General features: G+C 31.1%; 1 long non-coding RNA gene across 1 annotated transcript; it reads left to right on the top strand.

The window, feature by feature from the left end:
- The first annotated feature begins 2,309 nt into the window (after positions 1–2,309).
- Positions 2,310–3,683, top strand: LOC120140076. Its single transcript, XR_005517699.1, has 3 exons — positions 2,310–2,606; positions 2,692–2,775; positions 3,356–3,683. It is a non-coding gene; the product is annotated as an uncharacterized LOC120140076 (long non-coding RNA).
- The last annotated feature ends 3,829 nt before the right edge of the window (positions 3,684–7,512 follow it).

Here is a 7,512-nt window from a genome sequence, read left to right as displayed (position 1 = left end):
AATAAAACTACCCTCACATGCTGACTACCCAATCATGCTTTAGTAGATCCTACCCAACATGATATCTACCCACATGCTTTGTTATTAAAAAATCCTAACCGCATGATATCTAATTCGCATACTGGTTTGAAAAATAAACCTAACTGAATGATCTCTAATTCACATACATTTATTCAAAAACCAAATTAAATGACTCAAAAAGCTTTTCCTTGTGTACCCTCCTCATGAGACTCTTAAGGTTTGGGTTAGACTCAACCTAAATTCGGGCTCTATGTTCACTATATGTTGGGTTATGTTCTAAAGTAATAGGTTCTTGAATTATCCTTACTGGTGCCCCCTTGGGCTACCAAACCTTGAATCTTTACCCATTATAGGGTTTTAGGGATCAAGTTCAATTCAAGGGAACACACCCCTTATGTCTGTGCGGAGGTGAATATCATCACTAGGACCATAAGGCGTGAGCTCCAGGAGCGATCCACTATCCCATATGGAGGTGAAAACTTCACGAGGGAGTAGTCTCTCACTCCTACTTAAATAGGATAGAGCGGGGTTTTAACTCATGTCATGATAATGCAACTATGCAGTGTGTGAGGAAAAATGAAAAACACACAATCATACAACAATCAAATCAAACCTCAAATTCCTTTTAAAACACACAATTAATCTGAAACCATTAGCAAATATATCATTACAACTATTTAATGGTTAATCAAATTACAAATCAAAATGAAAACAACACTTATTTAAAACCAAACAAGGGATCAAAAACCAAATTAAAATGAACTTATAACTTTCATTTGAAAAGATAATTAATTAAACGACTATAGGCCTGACTCTCTTAAAAAGTCCCAAGCGGAGTCGCCAAGCTGTCGAAATGATTTTTTCTTAAGAAATGAGATTTTAAAAATCACACATTTTTAATTATCTCATTTGATTAATTTTTAATTAAAAGTGAATATAATTTAAAAAACCCCTCATTTCAAAAAATATGGGATTCTCTTTACGATAAAAAATATATTGTTCGAGGAGTCTTCAACAATCTTTGATTAGGGTGTGATTGAGCACCCAAAAATGTTTTGTCATTTTAAATAAAAATTAATTTTAATTAAAAAAAGAAATTAAGATCTGCGTTACTAGAAAATGAGTTGAGAAGTCGATTACGCGTGGAGAAGGATTAACACCCCCACAACGCCCTAAATCGGTACCTAGTTGATTAATTAATGTCTTTGCAATGAAATCTACAAATTTGACTTTAATTTGATTTATAATTCTGTAAAACAAAAAAATGTGAATTTTATAATATTCAAAAGCACTAAAATAGATTAAATTAAAATTATCAAGCCTTTAGAAGGATAAATAATTTTTGATTATTTAAAAAATATCGAGACCAGATCTTAGATGAGTTCTAACAACTTTTTCTCGACAAAATTAAATAGTCGAACATTTCATTTTTTTAATTCCCAAATTTTAAAGTGACGAATCATTTTTTTAGGTGTCACTGATGGGATACACTTTTAATTCAAAATCGTCAAAAACAACTCTCTAATGAGTTAAGACAAGCCACTCAAAACAATTTTAAATTAAAAGGGTATTACCCTTAATCCAATTATATGATAGGAGTCAAGTTATGCACATGAGGATACCATACAAGAAATAAAAAAAAAATGCCATGCAACTTATACATAATTCATTTTTCATACTTGCGTGCTTGAATTCACTAATATTCAAAACATAAAGACATACCTAATTTTAAATTAAAAAAATGACTAAGTCAAAGGATTTAAAATACAATAAACCTAAATAAAAATAACTAGAATACAAAAATAACCCAAATTAAGTGGTCTCTATGTAATTTTTTAAAATACTAATCCTAAATGTTTAAGGATTAAAAGTAACATAAAAAATTAGAGTTCAAATGTCTAAAACAATAAAAGTTAAATACAATAATACTACTTGGGACCGAAATTAAATGCAGGTAAAATAAAGGAACGAAATTAAATACATGAAAACATTCGATTAGAGACTAAAATGAATTTAGAAGAAAACTCAAATGAACAGTAGTTCAAAGAATCCAAAATTTTTAACTAAAACCTAAATCTGGAAAATAAAAAATCAGGACAAATTTAAAATGTAAAATTTCAAAAACAGACTTTACATGTGATGGAAATGCAAAAAAAATTAAACTTAAGAGGACTAAAACCTAATTTACCCTAAAGAGTTAGTGGCTAAATGAATAATTAACCCAAAAAGCATAATATATAACCTATACTAAAACTTAAACCTAAGCTAAACTAATTACTCCTAGCACAAGCAATGACCGCTCATTTTCTTCTCCACTCTCCCTTTCTTCTCGATGGAAACCAGGGGCCATAATCCATGGCCACCAACCTTCGGTCGAAACCCTTACCCAAAGCCTCCCTCATCACTGACCATATTTCGTCATCACTTCGACTAAGGGAGTCCAAAAATCCTGAGAACATCCGTATATCTCTCTTCTATTGAAGCACTCGAAAACCCTTGGCCACCATACACCTACCGTAAAGCGACGCTACTCTCCTTTGACCAAAATTGCCAAGAGTCTTCACCGACGAAGAATCTGATGATAGGTAAACTCACTATTCCCTTGTTTCATTTTCTATTTTCGAGATACAACCCCCATTAACAAAACCTTTTAAACACCAAAAACGAAAGGATGCAAGAGGGATTTTAAAGTTACCTTTGAAGATCGAAGGATTTTCTGTTTTGGTGAAGAAGACCACTGTTTACTCCTCTGAGGTAAGGTTCTCTCTAAACTTCGTTTCTTTTTCCTGTTTTTTCATTTTTTTGGTTATTCAATTTTTGCTTTTCTTCGAGTTGTTGTTTGTTTGCTTTCAAAATTGGGAAAATGCTCAACGAGTTCTTTGTGTACTCTTTGATTCGAGAGGAAAGGAATGGGAAACACTTTGCATTGCTCTCTGTATTCGAATGAGTGTGAAAAATTTCGTTATTACCTTTAGTAAAATAAATCGACGAAAAGATATATTGCTTTCTCTGAAAAATGAAAGGGGAAAAGCCTTCTTTGTATTCACTGTATTTTCTTCATATCAAGGAAAAATACCCTGTTATATTCCTTGTCAATCCAGAAAATGGGAATAGACCCCTCCAAAACTACCTCTCCAATCCTTATTTACAACTGTTTTTTCAATATGAAAAATAACCCCCATTACAAACTATTTTTTCAATATGAAAAATAACCCCCATTACAAACTGTTTCATTCAGTTTTTTTATCACCCCATGTTGTGATGAATTCCTCTTAATAAAAAATGGCCTCCCCACATTACTGAAAGAATCCCATTTTGTTATTTCCTGTTGTAGGTACTTTTGAAACGACTTCAGCAAGAATAGAACAACTAACTTATGGGACTCGAGTTTGCCATTGGTCCGGGTTTACTCCAAATCGGGTCTTTATTTGGGTTGAATCAATGTTGCCTTGTTTGTGCCCCAGACACATCGAACATCTACACTATGCCAATGCATCATCTTAGTAGACTAAATAGGAGAATTATTGCTAGTGCGTTACTATCATTATTAGCTTATTTTTGAACCTTTTGCTCAATCACATACTTCAAACCCTCGATTACACACATCTTATACATGCACTACATTTATTCACCTTTATAAGGAAGGAGTGGCGTGGCATCAATCGAACCTTACAATCATCAAATCAATAAGAATGACATCCTAGTCGCATGTATACACCTTTTAACTTGAAACAAGTTCAATGTAGTCCTAGAATTGGCTAAACATGTAGCTCTTATACCAATAAATGTAAGATCTCTTTATTGTGTCCAACCCCAAACACAAGTTCGATATGTCACAAAACATTAGGAGACAATTTACATTTGAAAACTGGTAAAATTTTGTTTCTATCAAAAGTTTACAATTCTTAACTTTTATTGTAAAATAATTTTTCATATAAAATCAAAATATAATAAAATTCTAATCTCATTTTGAAATCCAATTTTAGGCATCAACAATACAATTTTATTCTTTTTCATATCATAAATAAAATTATCTATAAACTATCTCATTTAAAATCCAATTACTTAATATTTAATATTACCCATACTTATAATTTGCATATATTTCTTACTAATATACATGCCAGTTAGAACCTTTAAAACACCATAAGATGCCTTTAATGTTAACTGAAAATATTCTTTGTTGACTGATGCCAAACTCAACTCCTTACTCCTCTCGCATTCTTTTACTTACGCGTGGAAATTATCACATACTAAGTATAAACTTAGTGAGGCAATCATAGAAATATTCAATGCAATTCAACACATAGATGAAATGAGTAACAATATTCAATGCATTATGATCACTTTATATGTATTCCAATCATGTTACCATATATCAACATGATATAAACTAAATATAAAATTTCTTACCAATATATTTGCCATTTATTCCATAATCTCGTAAGCTTATTCACATGTTTATCATTTATTAACCAATAAACAATAGCCCAAAATATAAACCTACGAGGACCCCGGTATTAGAGTCAAATATATGCACTGTAGTGTTAAACCTGCATTATTCTTATGCTCTAGTGTTGATACGGACATGACACATAAGGTTGTGCCCACCACCTGCAATAAGTGTCCTTGCACACTATAGTGCTAAAATCTGAAGCTGTTAGGCTCCATGGCATGCCATCAATACAATTGACCTTCAGTGCCATTCATGGCCATATAGTCTACATGTATTTAATCCATCTATGGCAAAGTATATTAATATAGTTTCACATTGGGTAGTTCATACACGAAATAACATCGTATATATATGCATAATAAACATCATATAGAATAACTAATGATCAATGCATTTTATTCTCAACTTTTGACATATTTAGAATATGTAAAATATATGATAAATGACATAAATATCATGCCAACGTAGATAAGGTAGACTTATCACAAGTCCTACCCGATGATTTATAAAACATCTATGTATAATGTTATGCGTGCCTTGTACTCACTTTGAAATTGTAAACTAGTCAATATAAGTCTCATTAAGCTTCAACTTAATCCTTAGCTTTCAATTTGGTTTGATCCCAATTTTTATCCCAATTTCATATTATGGTAGTTTGCACTACATTTAAATAAATATTATTTTGTATTATTATACACACATAAAAATTATTCCGTTTATACCACTGGAAACTATATCTCAACTAAGAATTCAGCCATATAAGGCACTCCTTCTAGTTTCATTTGTACAATTTATAGTGAATTTTCAAAGTTGACTTACAAAATCTGTTGCCCTGTTTTCTGACCTATCCTTGATTAAAAATTCATATCTTTTTGTATACGCCTCTAAATCAGTGTCTGTTTGTTCTAAATAAAAATAAAATGATGTACAAATCCAAAGGTATAAAAATCATCCCTTAATCATTTATATAATATTTATGGTGACTTTATAAACTTACTATCCAGACACAAATCTAGGTAGATTTTACCAATTTACAATTTCAGCTTTTTCTTTAGTTCTACTAGCTCACCAAATGCACATGTATGCATAAACCACAAATCACACAGCAATTGAGAGTCACTTCTCACTATAGTAACTCCGTCATCGGCTAATCGTAAGCCAATGTTCGTGTGATGACATAACTACAAATTAAATTTGCACTCACCTAGTGTCTTGAGCTTGTAAACCTTCCTTAGAGATTCAGATTTCATCCATAAACTTCCCCTTAGCTTTAATAATGTTGATCTTGATTTCAAGCACGCAATCTAAATGAGCATCATTACAAAACATATAAAAATTCAAGCCACATGTTAGAAACTTATGAATGTAGGCACACAATAAAAAATAAATTCCTAAAATCTTTCGAAGCATATTATGGTTCAATGTAAATGTTGACCTTAATACTTACAGTTTACCAATCATATTCCTTTTTATCCAAATTTCATATAACATTTCACTTAAGTTCCCAACGATTCCATATTTGTGATTTGAACCTCAATTTGTACCAACTTCCCAAAATAATCCAATTTCACATCCTAACTTCAATTTCAACACTCAAACATTAATTTCGAGCATAATATATCAACTATTGCATATTTACACGTTAACCCAAATCGAATAGGTCCCCTGACTTTCATAAAATTATAAAAAGGTCTCCATAACTTTCTAAGTCTTGAAGAATCCTTACTACTTTGTCATTGACATAGAGATGTCATAATTGATACATGATTATATTGTTAGAGAACAATGTATTGGATTGACCCATCATGAGCATATATCTTGGATTTTTATGTAACAGTCATAACATTGCTCATGGTGATGACTATATGTATGATCCTCAGACTTGAGATCAATATCATCCTAACATATATTGTTGTATATTTTGATACAGTTAAACATGCTCCGTAACTAGTTCCACTATAAAGACTGTTATTGAATATATCTCGATATATGTAGTGGGGTGTATATGGTTAAGATATGATTTGCCTTCCTACATAATAGGAAATATATCACAAGCCACTTGATTGAGTGAGACTAGAAATGCATGGCCATGCTTGAATAAGTTGATATATGATATTACAAATTATTCGTTTATTATAGTCTACTTTAGATATCAAGAAACAATATATGGGCTATACAAGTGTGACTATTCTAAGACTTGTGCTTATTCTAGATATAATGGAAAAAAGGATGTAATGCATAAAAAAAGTTAATCACGAATATGATATGTTGAATCATAATTTCTTGTAACTTAGGTAATAATGATATATTACTAGATGTCACTCATTGTATGTAATATTAGAATTGTTCTAATAATGACTACTAACGTTACAAGAACCTATAGGTTCACACCCTAGGATTGAAATGAGAAAAGATGTACAATTTGTTGTATGTTACTAAAATTATATGTATAGTTAAGATATGTTTATTTGATATACATATGATTTTAATTATCCCAAATATAGTAAATAAGCATTAAAAGAATGTGATTTAGATTACAACTCTTTTAATTAATATATATAATTCAGAATAATTAAATAAGTTTTTAAATAAAAATTAAAGATTGTAATTTAGATTATAAGTCTTTAATGTATATTTAATTTGAATTAATTAAATAATATTTTATTTATTAATTTGAAATAACTTTAAAACCCCTAAGATGTTAGGGTAATTGATATATTTAAAAGGAGACAAGGTCTAGCAGCCGTTTTTCACTTCAGCCATTTTTCTCAAAACATATTTTGGGATAAAGAAAACTGTGCTCTCAATCGGGTGAACTAAGTAGAGGTCAAGACGTGTTTTCGTAGAGGCTTTTGATTCGAACAGTTTGTGATCAGCACTTCTCGTTGCTATCCTTGTTGTTTTTTAAGGAACCCGCTTTAAGTATTCGTATCCCTTCCTCCCGATTTTGGTTTTACGTACTTGGATCGCTGGTGAGACCGTCGAGTTTTATTTTCGATGCGCCGTGGGGTGCGCAGACAGTCCCAACAATATCA

Source organism: Hibiscus syriacus, unplaced genomic scaffold (assembly GCF_006381635.1).
Source record: "Hibiscus syriacus cultivar Baekdansim isolate YM2019G1 unplaced genomic scaffold, ASM638163v2 tig00002237_pilon, whole genome shotgun sequence".
Classification (NCBI taxonomy): Eukaryota; Viridiplantae; Streptophyta; class Magnoliopsida; order Malvales; family Malvaceae; genus Hibiscus; species Hibiscus syriacus.
Note: the sequence above shows the minus strand (reverse complement) of the source record. Positions and strands in the feature narration are given on the sequence as shown.